This window comes from Meleagris gallopavo, chromosome 3 (assembly GCF_905368555.1).
Source record: "Meleagris gallopavo chromosome 3, MGAL_WU_HG_1.1, whole genome shotgun sequence".
NCBI classification, from domain to species: Eukaryota; Metazoa; Chordata; class Aves; order Galliformes; family Phasianidae; genus Meleagris; species Meleagris gallopavo.
In genome coordinates, this window is record NC_139406.1 from 31,113,054 (window position 1) to 31,130,965 (window position 17,912).

The 17,912-nt window shown below is 39.8% G+C and overlaps 1 protein-coding gene across 1 annotated transcript in view; it reads right to left on the minus strand.

Annotated features, from left to right (window-relative positions):
* Positions 1-4,037, minus strand: part of MOCOS (molybdenum cofactor sulfurase) — a 273,774-nt gene extending 269,737 nt beyond the window's left edge. Inside the window, exon 1 of the mRNA XM_085220550.1 lies at positions 3,613-4,037. The gene's annotated coding sequence lies outside the window, so the exon portion shown is untranslated. The remainder of the gene's footprint in view (positions 1-3,612) is intronic.
* Between the last annotated feature and the right edge of the window lie 13,875 nt (positions 4,038-17,912).

Sequence of the window (17,912 nt, forward strand, 5' to 3'; positions counted from 1 at the left end):
ATTCACTTCAAGGAGAATGTGTGAATCCATGTCAGGCCTAATCTGATTTCCACTGACATTTTAACAGGTTTTATGACTGGCCCACTATTATAATATAAAATTCCACTAAAGTATCACAGTATCACACAGATCTATAATTTTTTCACATAAAAAAATAAAAACTTTGTAGGAGATAATTTTAAAATGTTCTGTAATTCAGGACATTGGTCTTTGGAAGTGCTCTGAAGGGACTTGCTGAGGTAGTACTCTACCCTCTTACTGTGCCTGCTTCTATTTTGTTCAGCTGGCTACAGGTTTGATGGAGCATAGTGGGCTACATTTTCTGTATTTAGCAGGAAATGAAACTGCAGGGAAGGAAACAAAACAAAAACCATAGCTTTAAAGAAAATCAAGAAATCTCTGCTAAATGAGTCAGCAAGGTCTAGGTCTTTGCTCTTCACGCAGTTATGTGCAGAAGTGATTCTGTCACAAGAAATCCTTTTAAATAATCACATTTTTAGGTAGAAGCATGAAAATTAAAAACAGGCTTTTAACACCATTTGATCTCTTCTCCAACATACTCTAATGCTTTTCCAGGAAGCGCTGACATGCCAGGATGCTAGTCTCTTTGATTTTGAAGTAAATAGGAAATGAGAACAACAACAAAAATCATCCCTAACCTCTAATTACAAAATTGACTTTTCCTTTTGTTCATTTTAGTTAACATAAAATTAAAAATCAGAGTGAATTTCTGATACACGAAATGTATGTATTAATTAGAGCAAGCTAAGGAGGTATCTGTCCTCAGAAGACCATATGGCTTAGAAGTAAGTAATTCCACATCACTGGTTTGCTGGCAATAATGGAGTGAGGCGGAAGAATGAATTAATTTTAAATCACATCCATAAGGGAATGGATTGTTCAGAATGTTCTTTGTGTCACACAATGACTGTAATTTTAAACTGCTAATACCTTACAATGAGACCCATAAATGGGTTATTTCTTGGCTTTTATGGGGCCAAATTCTGCTCTTATGATGTTTCCTTGTAGCTTTTATAAAGATCAGTGGAAGTTGAGCCAACTTGTACTAGTGAGGGATTTGCTGGAAGTCTATTTGCATATCATCAGATGAAGATGGGCTGCCCAGCTCAGCTGTCCCTCCCTGTGTGCCACAAGGTGCATGCAGCTCTGGGCACTGCAAACAGGGGATTCTCACCTAATTACTGCATCTTCCCATTATTAAGCAGTCTTTTGGATCAGGGTAACCCTGATTAACTTGGTGTTGCTCTCCTTCTCAATCATAACTTTCCTGTGCTGGGGTAACATGCCTGATGAACAACTTCCCTGTAAAAGTGAAACAGGGGCATGTGTCCTTGGAGAATGTAATGAATCTGACAAGGCTGAAAATACAGTTATTAATTTCAATAGTTTAAAATATCAAGCACATCACTATCAGTAGAGGACAGTCATTACTGTTGATATTGTATGCTATGAATTGAGCAGCCAGCCTGAAGGCCTTGATCTATTGGATCAGTGGGAGACCAAAATCCCCATTTTGTCAGGAGTTATGCTCACCAGCCACATTTACCACACTCGCTGTTATTGACTGGTTTATAGATAGGTGCAAGGATACTGGCAATTAATTAAAAACAACTAAGTTAAAATGACTAATTTTGAAAGACTGAAATGTAAGTAATGGCCCTGCATGACTTCCTAGTTTCAAGTCTCCATGAACATAAAAGCACTGTAGCACTCAACCAAGAGCAGTTGGACAGAGGGTGTGAGCAATTATGGACAGAGGGTGTGAATGATAATGCACATAGAGTGAACCTACCCAGACACAGGGACTCTGCATAACTATGTCACTCAGCCAAGCACAGACCGTCCTTGGGGTTACTGTCCCAGAGTGCACTTCTCACTGGTTTAGTCTACAAAAGGGTCTTCTAAACCACATAAGAAGCAACTATAGCTGTAAATGAAATTCTGAAGATCCTGCCAGCTCACCCAGAGGACACCTAAAGCCCAAAGACACTCAGGTTCTTATTGGTAAACGTTCCACAAACCATGTGCTGTCTTGCTGATCTTTCCTGGTCAACCAGGCAACATGCAAAATGACAGGGGAAGTGAGACAGCTCTCTCCTTTTAGAAAACAACTCTACAGTTAGAAAATTCAGATATAGGAGACTTGAGTTAAACACAGTCCTCTTTCTACTGGGATTTGGGTCCATCTCCAGGTAACTGCTAGCCACTGTATACATGGTAACCATCCATGAAATGTTCATCCTTCATAGTGGGACTAATCTTTTTCGTGTGACATATTTATAATACCTACATCACAACAAATGTTGGTGTTTTTTTTTTTTTTTTTTTTTTTTTTTTTTTTTTTTTTTTTTTAAAGTTACTCTCAAAGTTACACTGGTTAGTATTAAACTAAATAAAGCACTTCAGGTGCAGGGTGGCACTCAAGTTACTCTGGTCTATGCCACTAAATGACAAAACCAGGCCTGAGCCCCTTAGTAGGATGAATTTTTAATTTTTCCATGCCGAGCAGACGAGCTCCAAAGAAAAGAAATGAGAAGAAATCATCTGCTGTCAGAGGACAGAGTAATTCCCTTTGTGCTGCTGCCAGAAAAGCTTTCAGAGGGAGGTACTTTGGCTAAATCTTGTTAATGAATCAGTTGTGCTTGCATGCAGGTGTGGCCTTGAGATCTCTACTCTGTTCTATCAAAGACAAATGTAAGATCAGGATTATTAACTGTATTAATGTACAGAAACAGACAGATAGAAGCTACTATGATGTAGAGGGGGTCCATAGGAAACTGAAAGGAATTATACTACACTTTTCCACGTCATTAATTTCTGTGTTCAGGTGTATTCTCCTCTGAAGTTATTCATCAGCACTCATATACCAAGCAAATGTGCTTCATTTTTCTCATATAGAATCAGAAAACATGCATCTGCTCATTTCCTTTTCCTGAATTGTTCTCCCTTGTTTACATTTGTAAAGGAGTAGAACTGACTAGAAGAGCTGTATGATGTTAGTTCAGATATAAGCATCCTACTCAATTCTTTTCAGTAGCTAGTAGTACCAAAATGATGAAAAGAGGCAGAAAAACATAGTGGTAGAAACAGAAGATTGATGGGGGTGGGAAAAGAAGAGAAAAAATAGGAAGAAAAAGGCTGAAACACACTTAATTGATCTTTGCATGTATATAAGCAGTTTAGAAAACATTGCCCTAATTGGAATTAACAATTGTAGTCTAATCAGCCCTGAAATTCTCTTAACAGCTCAAAACAAGAGCTAGGTCAGAACAAAGGAGATCAGTTGAGTGTCTCCGGGTGGTCACTGAGACTGAAACACCAGCTCACATCCCACGGACTGGAGAATTTAAGCTGTGCTGCAGAGTTGCTAAAAATGATCAATACTTGCCTGCTTGCAAATAGTAAGCTTCACTGAGGCTTCTAAACAAGCAGTATTTCAGAAAAGGGACCATCATCACGCCTAAGGCACAGTTTGGTAGCAGGGAGAAAGGTGTTGGGATGGACTAATGAGAGCCTGGTAGCTGGGAGTACTTGCATGAACCCAGATCAAGCTCACAGACAGCACCTGCCTCCTGCATGGAGCCAACTTACCTCCAGCTGCTGCAGCAGGGTACCATCCCTTCTCCATTCTCTGCCTTTGAAGTTCCTTTCCATGCAAAGCCAAAGAGAGACAGGACAGTGAGGTCTGAAGCAGCTACTCACGTTAGTCAGTGCAATTTGTCAGAACAGGCAGCTCATTGGTCCTCTGCTTCTCACTCACATCTCTTTGCTTCACTTCTTAAAGTTTTCCTTACGAATGTAATGAAGATTCATCCTTGTTAGTGATGAGCTCTAGTCCAGTTCCACCAAGATGGAACCCTTCAGTGGCCAATTTTCTTATTAAAGAAATCACCAAAATTATGCAAAATTGTGTAAGCAAAACAAGAACGACATGGTCTCAGCCAGTTCTCTTTCCTCAATGGGATGACTGCACAGCCCTCTTTTTCTTCCAGTGTCTCTCTCCTTTTCCAAAACCATTTAGGCACAGGATGACTCTCTGCAAAGAAGTGAGAGGAGAAAAACGAGTCACAAAGGGCCCGGTGCTACCAGAGGTAATCGCTTTAATTCTCATTTGGCATGAGGTTGCTTTATGTTCTGCTGCATGTGTCAATGGACCTCAGAGTGTACCTGACAAAAATAAATCTGCCCACACTTCCCTAGGATACCATTGATGGACCATGGTGTGAACTGAAACAGACGGTTTGCCTCCCAGCTGGGACTCACGCTGTGCTTTGCTTTTGCTGGGTACAGGTAGAATCCTAATGGAAGGAAAATGTAACAGAACCAAAACACAGAATCACAGAATGGCTGAGGTTGGCAGGGACTTCTGGAAGTCATCTGGTCCAGCTCCCTGCTCAAATAGGGTCACAGGGAGCAGATGGCCGAGGGCTATGTCCAAGAGGCTTTTATTTTTAATCCAGGTGGCTTTTTTATCTCATGTATTGTAAAATTAATTATTCATCACATCCACAAGGAGTAACTTCAAAGCATTTACATTTGTTCCAGCTTAAACTCCAACTACAGAAAAAGGAAAGAAGTCTAAAGGACCCTGATGAAAAAGAGCACTGAACAGTTTCAACTAAAATGGAGTCCAAATAAGACTTAAAAAAAAAAAAAAAAAAAAAGAGGGAAATGGAAGAAAAGCGCATGGGCCGTGCAGTTCATTGAGTAACACAGAAATCCTTAGAAAGGGGAACAAAATGTCCAGCCCTCAGAGAAGCACCTTATATTCTCTGCCAGCTCTTATTTAACAGAAAAACTGCCAACCATGGTAGTAAAAAAATGCAGCACTTCATCTTGTTGGGCTCTGCTAATGCACTCTCCCCAGGCAGCAGTAGCAGTAGATATCGTATCAATGTAGCAGCCAGCACTACCAACATTTTGCTCCCAGGTACAAATATTCAACTGTCTTTGTTTTGCCTTGCTGTAGTTTTATGTAAAAAAGCACAGAGAAGTCCAAATTTGTGGAAATCATAGAATCATGGAATGATTCTGGTTGCAAAAGACCTTCAGGAACACCAAGTCCAAATTAGCTAGTAATAGAGCAGTGTGGTGGTAAACAAAAGCGTTGGCAACTTTAATTCTGTTCCAGACCCAGGCTCTAGATTAGTGTGGGACTTCACACAAGTTGTATTTGTCACTTAACGCATTTTCTATGTACACACTCCACTTTTGTTTTGGCTGATGAGACAGTCCTCAACCTAAATCAGTCTACATCCCTAGAATTTCCCCTTTACTCTGCCCTTGTAGGGCTCCATATGTAATACTGCATCCAGGTTTGGACCCCTGGCACAAGAAAGGTGCAGAGTTGTTGGAATGGGTCCAGAGGAGGCCATGAGAATGTTCAAAGGGCTGGAGCATCTCTCCTATGAAGAAAGGTTGAGGGGGTTGGGCTTGTTCAGCCTGGAGAAGAGAAGGCTCTGGTGAGACCTCATTGTGACCTTCCAGTAATTGAAGGGAGCTTCCAATCAGTAGGGGGATCGACTTTTTATATGGTGCAATAGTGACAGGACAAAGGAGAACAGCTTTAAACTACAAGAGAAGATTTAGGTTAGATTTTAGGAAAAAAATTTACTGAGAGACTGGTGAGGCTGTGAATGCACTGTCCCTAGAAGTGCTCAAGGCCAGGTTGGATGAGTGCTGGGCAGCTGAGCTGGTTGGGGGCAGCCCTGCCCACAGCAAAGCGTTGGGACTGGGTGGGCTTTGAGGTCCCTTCCAACCCAAACCATTCTGTGATTGTATGATTATTGTTAAAGTAAGACCATAAATAACAAACAACAGTAGCAAGAGGCAGTTTTTGGAAAGTGGCTTAACAACACAGGCCCAGATCAGCTAAAACAAGGGTGTTCAGTGCGCTTTTGCTAGGAGTATGCATGTTTCAATGTGTGTGCTGTCCCCTCACTTGGCTGCACCATGTAAGAAAAGTCAAGCAGCCTGTGTGGCTACTTATCTGCTCTGAAGTGCTCACCAGCCCTGAAGATGATAGGGTGACCGTTCCACAGCACTATGTTTAATACTCTAGGAGAGGTAAACACTTTTAAGGTGAAATGCTGCTGTTATGTGTCTCCCTTCCAGCAGCTGAGTGTTAAAGAATTGGCCCTTGCTGCTCCCACAGGTAACGCAGCTGCTTCATGGTATTGTTAAGCTTTACATGGTACCAGGACTGCTGACACAAATCCAAAAGAAATGTTTAAATGGCAGCCACAAAAGTGCAGGACAGGAAAAGATAAGGGCTGGGAGCTAAGTCTGAAGCAATCGGGCCTCCAACCTCATTGCTTACTGTAGAAAATATGGCCTGTAATTGGAAAAGTTTTAAGCTGCATCTCACAGCAATTTCTGCAACTGAGAAGACTGATAAACAAAAATTAGCCTTGCTTCTTACAATTTCAGAGTCATTATTGATAGTTTTAATGCATTACACAGATAGAATAAGAAGAAAAGTGATAGCAACAGCTTTTGGCATTTTTTTTTATCAACCAACAGAACATTTTACTTGGAGTGAAATACAATGCTGAAATGTTTTCTCACATTCTCGCAGGTTTACATTTTTTCAGAGAGTGGATTCTATTTTCCCATTGTCAGGCATGTTTTAGGTTCTTATTTATTTTTAAGTTAAATATTTTATTCACATAACTCTTCCAATTATGTAGTTATGCATGCATGCATCTAATTTGAGAATAGAGGTCAGTCACTCATGAAGACCGTTATAGAATTGTGTCACAGAATCATAGAATGATCTGGGTTGAAAAGGACCACAATGACCATCTAGTTTCAACCCCCCTGCTATGTGCAGGGTCACCAACCACCAGACCAGGCTGCCCAGAGCCACATCCAGCCTGGCCTTGAATGCCTCCAGGGATGGGGCATCCACAACCTCCTCGGGCAACTTGCTCCAGTGCGTCACCACCCTCTGTGTGAAAAACTTCCTCCTAATATCTAACCTAAACTTCCCCTGTCTCAGTTTAAAACCATTCCCCCTTGTCCTATCACTACCAGCCATTCCCCCTCCTGTTTATATGCTTCCTTCAAGTACTGGAAGGCCACAATGAGGTCTCCCCAGAGCCTTCTCTTCTCTACACTAAACAAACCCAGTTCCCTGTCATGATTAGTTATTGTGTATTAAGTCCACATATCTGTTCTTGATATTCCTGAATATTTATTTATTTTTATGGTAAATTTAAGAGGAATCTATGCTGAATAAAGAGTTCTTTCTTTTTGTGGCGGTGTTGTTTTATTTTTGTTATTGTTTGTTTGTTTTCAAATCCTCTGTTAACAGCCAAGACTATAATGCTGGCTAAAGCTGCATCAGGTTGGTCTCAAAAATTCAATACATTGCAGTAAGCAGGAAAGATTAAGTGACTTGGGTTCAGTAGTTTAAAAATATTTTCCAGGTCCTCTCCACAAAAGGCTTGAGATTGTTCACATGACTTTCTCCCACAGAATTATGATTATAGAAAGAAAGCAATTACTCTTCCACGCTCAGTCCAGAAACGAAAACTTGTATTGAAAGAAAACCGCTGAATTGGTACAGTTCAGCTCTCTGGCAGTAAGAGATGCCACATTTGCCGCCCATTAGCATTAGCTTATCAGCATTACCGTTTTACAGATGAGGAATTCTAACACAGAGAGATAAAGGTGAAAAATAGGTGCTAATTCTGGATGCTCTGTTTGAAATACCTTGGACCTGCTTTTTTAAGAGGATTTACCACATATAGCAGCTAGCATAGCAGAGGACAGTTTCCATGGATTTCAACAACATTCAAAAGTTATCACTACTTCTGCAAATGAGACCCTGAGGTATCAAATCAGATACCCAGAAAATTAAGAAAGGACACTAAAAAGACCACCTGTGAAATAGCTGTTTTATATGATTTTCTGTTTGTAGTGCCTTTTTCTGCATTTTCTTTCTGCAATGAATATTTTCTTTAACTGCACCTCTTCCAAATCCGGCATGTCTCTCACATTCTGTGGCTATCATCCCACAGAAAGGAAAGCCTCGTTCATAAGCAGCTGCATATGAAAAAATATATATTATTTAGTCTCAAAAATGTTTGACCCAAGTTCTTTGCTTTCCATTGCCTTTTCAGAACATTTCTTCCACCCCCAGTAATGGAATTTCAGAATTTTGTATGAACTGGAAAAACTATGTCTTGCAAATGGCACTTAAATGAACACATACATGGTCTGTTTTTAATGTATGGACAACAGTCTCAGACATAGGGCTTGATTTTGGGTGGTGCTGTGTGGAAAAAGAAGTTGGACTCAAAGATCCTAGAGGGTCCCATCCAGCTCAGGATATTTTATGACTCTATAGGGACCTTCTTCATCCAGCTCTGCTGGTCCTTATTCTCATTCTTTTCTCCCATTTCACTCATGACACATGTTTTTCTACTCCTCTCCAGCCTCCTCGTTATCTTCCCAAAGAAACTCCCTGACAAACTCTTTCTCCCTTGCTTTCAGGTGAAGCAGCTTTTCCTACTGAGGTCCAGCACAGTGGCATGGAGAATCTGGAAAAATGTCATTACTATTAATCCAGTAGTCCAAATCAAGAAAATATGCCACTGCTTACAACTGCTTTTGTGATATGGCATCACTCTGAACTGTACTTGCCATAGACATTTGCTGAGATTTATCTGTTTAAAATGATCATGTTTAAATATCTTTCTTAAACAGCTTATTCCTTGTTCAAACACAGCAGGATGTACCTCCCTGCCATAACAGTCTCTTCCTATGAAACTTCTTGACCTTGCATCAGGTAATAAGGAAAAGAAAATAGGAACTACTGATGCTTAAAGAAAAAGACTGTTAAGTGTTGTTTTGTTCTACAATTTATGTGAAACAACCTACATTTCTCAGGCATTATTTTTCAAAACACCTGGAATATATGTTAAATAAATTATAAAAACCTACAGAAACACCCAGAGGCAGGTACTTTATCAGCACAATAATTTTAAACATGAGTAGTTAAAAGCTTGACAAAGTTATAAGCAGCTGTGGGGAATTTCAAGGGCAACATTCACCAATTTTAATAATAGGAAGTGCTATCTGCTTCACTGATAATAAAATACAAAGTGAAATAACCCATGAATCAGGCAATATGCTAGCAACCATGTTAGCAGATATTAGTTTCCTTCTGATCAAATCCTTCCCGCCCAAAATTAACCCTACAGACTAAGAAAAACAAACAAGCAAAAAAACCCAAACTAGTAACAACATTCTTTAGGATTGAATTAGAGGCTTCTAGCTTCTAACGTTACCTTACCCTTATTTGTTCAAATCACGTAAGTGTGTGCTCAAATTTCCACTGGTAATACAAACCCTCTTTGAACCTGGGCTGACCTGTACAGAGCCAGGCAGTTATGTCATAATTCATGAAGCAAATCTAGATAAACCACCCATGAAGATGAAGGAACTGACTTTATCAATATTGGCAGTGAGCAGTACATACCACTAAATAACTTGTGATATATGACAGTCTGGAGAGTTCCTAAGGGATGCTTTAAAAAGTGCCAACATTGTATCTCTCCTTGCCAAATATTAAAGAAAAAAAGAGAAAAGAAAGAAAAAAAAAGTAAAATTGTGGCTTAGGTATATTTTGCAAGAGATTTGCTGAGAATATTGCTTTTCAGCAGAATGACTGTAACTGATAATGACTGAAATCTTATTTCTTTTGTAGCAGCATTTGGCTTTATTTGCATCAATCATGAGAGTTAATTCAGTATTTTTTATTAGATCGAGATGTAATGAATACAGAATGCTTGGCAGAAAACTTGGTCTGTTCTGGAGGAACAAGCTGTGTGGGCTGTCTCATCAAAGCCATTGTGCTGATCATGGTTATGCAGATAATGGTTAATACCTGTTCAGGAAAGAAAGCTTTCTCTTGATTCCTTTTTGTATTTTTATTTTTAAGGAGGAGTGAGTGTCTCCCGACTCTGCCTTATTCTCTATTCACTAGCTGAAAAAAAAGCCCTCTTTTAAAATATGGCTGAAAGCGAGATATAATGAAGTTCACAGGATAGGACAAGGCTCTAGGTCTCCACTCCTCACACTGAGCTCCTTACAGATCTTGGACAGCTCTTAATGCAGTGCTTGACTCAACTCAAGTCCATTGAGGTGCAAGGAGTGTGGTCAGTGAATTTTGACAATGTGGCCCATCTTCTCTAAAGCCAGTCTGTGGGTTGCACATGAATCAACAAAAGAAGGAGATGCAGCCCCAACTGTAGCCTCAGGTAATTGCATGATCTGACACTGACCATTCATGAACTGCACCAACAATTACTAGCTAGCATTCTCAATGAAGAGGGAAAAGCATCATGAAGCAAGACAAAAGGCACCAAATGACAAAATGCAAAAGCAAATAAATGCACTAATGTATTTAGAAGTTGCCACTGGTATAGCAGACTGCCGGAAGATATTCAGGCAAGAATGTTTTATTCACCAAGGAGGTGAAGCAATGGAAAGGCATAGTGAAATAAAGGTCTATTTCCATCTTAACTATCCATCTTTGTCACCATCCCTGGAGGTTTTCATGAAAAGGATGGATGTCATACTGAGTGACATGGTTTAGAGTAGTCACAGGCACAGTTGATGGCTGGACCAGATGATCTCAAGTGGTCTTTCCAACCTTAATGATTCTGTGATTCTATACTGGGGTCAGACAAATCACTTTTGAAGGATCTAAGTCCCACATTTCACTCACCAACTCACTTATAGCTTAGTGAAAGAGAATAAGCCATGATACAGTTGTAGACTCTACTTCTCGAAAGAATGATTTGTTCGCAAGATAATTGGTTTCATGTGTGAAATCAAAAAGGGAGACAATTTTTGAAGCATTTATAGCAGACCAGTCCAGCAAGTATGTGTCAACGGTTTACAAATATCCTAGAGTACTGGCCGTCCGCCTGGACTTTTCAAGGTCACGCTTTCAGACAGTACTGGTGAAACAGATAAACTTTCCCAATGAAGCTGTCTGAGAGCGGAGAGAGAGATTTGTTCAAAAAGCTAAAAAGCAACTGTTGCCCGCATTCTCCACCAAGAATGTCAACGGTTTACGGGCTGGTTCGGCCCGGTTCCGTGACTAGAAGGGCGGAGGGATCCGCGGATCCGCGCCCCCGGAAAAAGAAAGAAAATAAGGGACCCCGAAATAATTGAAAACAGTGGCAACAATCTGAGGTAAAACAAAGTAATTTACTAAATATGGTATCAACAGAATTTTATAAGGAGAGAGAATGTGAAATTGATGGTGGATCGGCCTTACCACAACGCTGAGATGAGAAGCGTAGGCAGAGAAGCGCAGGCGAGAAGCGCAGGCAGAGAAGCGCAAGCGAAGCAGCGCAGGCAGAGAAGCGCAAGCGAAGCAGCGCAGGCAGAGAAGAGAGCATCAGGTGACCTTGCCGGGAGTTATATCTCCTCGCTGACCGCAAAGCCCCCTGGGGAAACGTAGCTGCTCTTCTCCGCTGGACAGGCACCCGGAACTTGAGCATCAGCAGTCAAACCCCCAGTGCATTGCATGATGTTATGATGTGGAACACCGATAATGAAAAATCATGAAACCATGACAGTATGACATGCTGTTTGGAGGGATTGAAGACTCTCTAATGTAAAATCAGATGGTAATAAGCCTCAAAGACATGGAACTGAGATAAAAAAGAGTTTTGAAAAACAGCCTTTAAGATAACAGAATAAGCAACTGAAATCTGTCAGACCACAGAATGTACTCAGATTAGACTACAAGTTTCAATTTATCTCTTCTTTCTCTTCATCAGTGCCACGGTGGACTACGTTTTAAAACAAAATAAAAACAGAATGCAGAAACATGCAGAAGAAAAATAGAATAAAAGTAATCATATAGGAGGCAACAGAAGTTTCCAGATAGGAAAAAAGAATGTGAACAGACAAGAGAGAAGCACAGAACTGAGCAGTAACCTACATAACTGCATGCTGAAAAAAAAAATAAAGCCATTACAGCACAGCCTCGTTGACAGTACTTAAGGAGAAAAGAAGTATACATATGCAAGGAAATAGATTCGATATTTGCAGGAATTTCTCAAAGGGCTGCTACCTGTTTGACTCAACGCTGGTAATATCTCACAAAGGAGTGTGATATCTGAGCTTAGAGTGAAAGGTTTGAAGAGAAATGATAAGCATAAAGATACAATGATGATGCATTCTAGAAATTATTCTGAGAGTGGATGAATGTGAATGGGGAGTAAAGGTAAGATACTGCCTTGAAAAAAAACGGTTGGAGCTGCCTCAAAAATTCTAAGGCTGAATATATATGATACTGAATAACAAAGTTTATTTTAAAAAATAAAAAATAAAAAAGAATACCCATGGGCCAAACAAGGAAAGAAAGCTTTCTCAGCTTCCAGAAAGCTTGGTAACAAAGAAAAATGCACAAAAAATTTATGACAAAGAAAAGAGATAAAAAAGTATCCTTTCAATGCATTTCATCTAAATGAAGTCCAAAAAACCAATTGGTTTAGACATTTTAGTGCTGCAACACAATTCTTATACTAACTACGCAGCAATGAGCAAGGATCATTTTTTCTTATGAAAAAGCGTTAAGCCCAGACATTAAGGATCTCCTTGTGGGGAACACTGAGTAACTTTTGGTAAAGCAGGATACAACACAACAGCTAAGCACAATCAAGGAAGTAGATGTTGACCACAGATACGAGGTGGACCAGACCAGGTCTCTGTTTCCAATGAACAGTCCCTTTCTCCAAGACAAAAGGCTTTAAAGACAGAGAAGTCAGGGTTTCTGGAGTATGAACTTAGATCCTTAATTCTTCTGAAGAGAGAAAACTCAAAGTGACTATGCCAGATGGAATACAAACATCAACAACTGAATGAAAAGATTCATATATAACTCCTCCTTCCCACTGTGTCCTTGTAGGTGAGTCATTTCTCCCAAACCTCCTTTCAGTATGTTCAGGGACTTTCTGAATTGCAGCAAACTACCCAGCAACTCCTGGGAGGCTTTTCTGAAGGACTTGTCTGTCTGCTGTCTGAAGAACCCTGAGGCTCCCAGCTCCAGGCTTGGATTATCCTTTCTGCCACACATAGCAGGACAAAGCATTTTGGCTCCAGAAACAGGCTGAATTCCACACCAGGCAAGTGCGATCACCCCTCCGATTCATATATTTTAAGGAAACACAGCACTATTGTAAGTAAATATAAATAAATAAATACATCAAAATATGTACACATAATAGTTGTATGCATTACTGTTGTGACTGGAGTCGTGAAACAAAGCTGGTAGGAGCCTGATACAAATAAGAGGAGGTAGCTCTTAATGAAGAATGCATGAGGGTCCTCAGGCTCCTTTCCAGAAAACGTTTTGGATCTCTAAACTTTTACATGCGTGCAAGAAGAAACAAGTATGTTGTAAAAAAAAAAAACAAAAAAAAAAAAAACCCAAAACCTCCAATGAAGGTCACCAAGCAGAGAGATCACATTAGGCTCAGCAAATCTTCAGAGATGCAATAGTTGGATGCTGGGAAAGTACTGTTTGCCCTGTTCTTTTCCCTAGAATTCTTCTTTCAGCCACTGCTAAGACAGAATACCGACCTAATACTTTTGGTCTGAACCAGCACAACTTTTCTTAGGTTTCTGCATAACGAAATAAAATTAACAAAGTATTTACATTCCAAACTTCAAAGCTCTGTGCATAGCGCTTTCACATATGTCTCAGTAGAACTTCACTGACACAGTACAGATCACTGACCTATCACTAGTGCTGCTTATCAGGAAGATGTGTTACATACATCCATGCCTATGTATATATCAATCTATACTTTTTTTTTTTTTTGCCAGTCCCTTTGGATTCTGAGCATCTTTCAGCCATAATCCTACTCCTATTTATTACCAGCATCATGATCAGAGTAAAGGATGCATTAAATAACAATTACAGTCTTTTATTCTGCAGGTGAGCTGAACTCATTTAGTGTTGTTTTGTTTCCAGTCACGGCATATTTGTTGCTTTTATTCCTCAGAATCCCTAGCTTGGATTATTTTTCCTCCAATTAAAGAATGCTTCACATAAAAGCAGACTGCAAACATATCATTTTTAGATGAGCCACCTGTACATTATCATTGCTGTTATCATTTCCCACTTTTGTATCATTGCATTTCTATCTCTACCAGATGTTTACAAATTCTCGGTGGATCACTTTTCTTATGGTTTACTAAGAGCGTGAGCACAAATTCCAGTTTAATTATTCCAAGGCTGGTCACTTCTTTTTTTCATTAGCGTATTAGAAGACACTTAACTCATATTGAGAAGCTGATCTCACCCTCAGTGAATCAACAAATACACATTAGGGTTGAGCCCCGAAGAGGGAGGAAACCTAATGCCTGATGAAATGTCTGTTGTTTTGAAAATATTTGTATATGTTTCATAAAATCCTAATGATGGACCAGATGGTTTCCCTGTAACATACAACAAAACAGAATTTTACCATGCACTATCATTATTAATAATTTGTAAGTATTTCTGTCAAGCTATCATCCACTAGCCTGTGAGAGTCACATGCAAGATCCCCATACCCCTGAGGGAACACCAATCCGCAGGACAAGAAGTGGTGGCTTCTTGTCAGCCAAACTACCAGGGTCAGAATCTGCAAGGATCCAGATAGCCAGTCAAATAAATGATCAGTGCTCCAATACTAGGAGATCCACTGCAGGACCTAGGACAAAGAGCCCACACCAAATCAGGGGCCAGATTGGTGCCGGAAGGCACAATGAGCAAAAACCCTGTAATGCCTTGGCTGGATCAGGTTAACTTATATTTAGTTATTAGGGAGGAAGCAGGTGAAGGCTTGCTACTGTCAGCCTCAAAGAAATAATGATAAGAACATAAACTATTGATCTAAGGTTCCTCCTGAGGTACCAGCTGCAAAAACTTCCAAATTCCGAACAGCCCAGATAGTGAGAAAGTAATGCTGTTTTAATTACTGCTTGTTGCAGATTTTTGAATAGAGCTGAGTCCACGTACATCTTATAATGTAGTATAATAAAGTTTTGCAAATGTTTCAGATACTGAATTTCTCCAAACTCTGTATTTCGTTGCACTGAAGCAACTCATTATGAAGGATATAAATGAGGGAGATGTTTAGCTTCTCCTACCTCCTAATTGTGACAGAAGCCCCAGTCAGCCAAGTTTTGCAGTGGAACTGCCTAGACTTTTTCTTTTTAATGAGATCCCCAAAGAAGAACAAAAGACTTTGAAACTTAGAAAGCAATATTTTATTAGAAATTGAATCAAGAAAAAAAAAAAAATTGAATAGAAGAAGCTCAAAATGACCAACTCAAGCAGAATACAAACAAAAATGGCTCCTAAGCATTTCTGCCTCAGACACAGGCTTGCTGCAAGTCGATTCAGTCACTTTCATAATTTGTCACCAGCTAGCCTGATGACCACTGGTACTTGGGAAGCCCTGTGCACCAACCCCCAAGTCTTCCTGCTGCTCCTGAGCTGCAGGCTCTAATATCTATGCTCTTCCATGTGCCACATTCAGCTACCTTGCAAAGTTTTTCCACCCACGTACACCCAGCTGCTGGATAGACAGGAACCATCTGCTTTACCCTCCAAAGGGCTGCACCTGACCTAGCATTCATAAAAGGACATCCTACATTGGTGAGCAAAGGATTATAAAAACAAACCCATAAAACAGAGCCAAAAAGAATTACTCACCACTGTGAAAATCTTCAACAATTTAGTAACAACCTGTTTATGGATTTTAGTATGAAAGTAAAAAACTAACACATGCAGCACTGCCCTAAAATGGGTTCTTTTGCAATATAACACTTAGATATAAACACAGAGTTACTTTCCATATATATTTAACAGTAAGGAAGAATATGTTAGCCAATAGCCTTGTAAGAACCGGTAAGGGAGAGGAGGTGGAGAGCAGCAACGATTAGATTTTACAGCTCCCTGTTAAGTTGATGTAACACAAAGCAAGAAATGTCCTTTAAATGTTAGAACATGGTAAACACATAAATGTCTTAACTGCCACCATTGCGTGACTAGAACAGAAAGGGATACCTGAGTGAAATGTCTTGAAACAGCACAAGACAATGATACACTGGGAGAGGAAACAGTGCAAAGGTTTGAGTACAGGTATCGGGATACAGAAAGGCCAGAAAAATGAGGTTGATGGCTGAACACATGGCATTCAGCAGGAGGGATGATGAGAGCTGTAGAGAAAAAAAAAAGTATGAAAAGTGTGAGCATGGGGATAAAGAAGAAGGGGAAAAGGGCCTGTGTTAAGTATGGAAAAAGACTCAAGCAGTTTGCACAAGTCTTATGCAAGGCAGCTGGGGGCTTCAGTTGATGGCCAGAGCTGACAGAACCAGTCTGTTAGAGCCCTGACACTACCAGGAAGCCTGAGAGCCTTCTTATTCTATGATGGCTCCACGGTTTTTGCGACCTGAAGAAAACAGGGAGATGGTCTGCGACCCAGCATGATTCTTCCTCTTGCATGCCCTTTAGCTTCTATACAGCTTGAGGGAAGCTAAAGGGTAAATGCAACATTATGCAACAGCCAGCGTTATACGAGCTACCAGCACAACAGTCAGGAGTGGAAAACTAGTGGGCTCAGATGGCTGGGATCCAACAGAACAGTTAAATGCCATTTATATGCCTGCCTTATATTAATTATATCACAAAAACAATGTCCTGACCACAACAGTATCAAACTAATTTATTCCAATTTCACTAAATAAAGCCATAAAATGTTTTAAATCATAATTCAATATAAAATAAATCAGTATATCCAGGGGCTCAAATTTAAAATCACTGAATCCATACCACACGTATTCAGATTGATGGCAACTGTTTTACTTTTGCAAAAGAAAACTCTAACCTGACGCAGGCAGCATGCCCCCAAAATAGGTACTTTTGGTATATAATCTAAAAGACAGTACCCCTACATGGTTGGAGTAGGCTAGTAAGATGCCAGCAACAGTTTGGCAATAATACTGAATTAAATATCCCTTGCACTTGTCTTAGTGAGAATATTTTATTTCAGCAGAATAACAGTGCTCACTAATGACTGAAATACTATTATTTTTGTTAAAATTGTCTAGTGTTTGACTTTGCTTGGTTCAGTAGTGGGAGTTCATTCAGTCTTCCTTTTTATTAGTTATGGATATAAAGGCTAGCAAAAGCTCTGTCAGCTCTGAAGGAACAAACTGTGTGGGCTGAATCTCATCAAATTCACCAATGTTATGCTGATCATGTTTAATATCTGCTCAGAGATGTAAAAACTTTTTAGCAGGAGTGAAATTGTACTGACTCTGCCCACTATCCATGAAAGGAAGCTAATCTAAGGGCAACACAGGGAATACTATTCACTAGTTAAAAATTCCTATTTGAAACAGATTCTACAGGTGGCTCTGAGCAAAGACACTTCTTACAGATTAATAACCATCTCCTTTCTCAGAATACCAAGCAGATTTACATAGAGCCCTAAAGTCAGCTCATAAAGTGCATTTAAACTGATGGACAAGTATTTCATGATAGAAAATAAAGTTCACATTTTGAACCTATACAAAACTGTACTCAATAGTTCTCTTATCCAAGACCTATGGATGTATTTATTATTTACTACCCCCCCTTCCTTAACACTGAATAGACTAAGACTAAGCGATGACAGCATTAAAAATACAGCTTAGTCTCAGTTTATTCAATTTCACACAAAAATGGTGAAAGAGATGCCTCTTTTCAGACGTCTCCTTTTAAGAAAATAAATCAAGAGGACAGAGGACCACCATCTACCAATTTATTTGCAGCTCTGACTTTTCAAAAGATGTAAAATCCAAATGAGTTTGAGACTTCCACATGC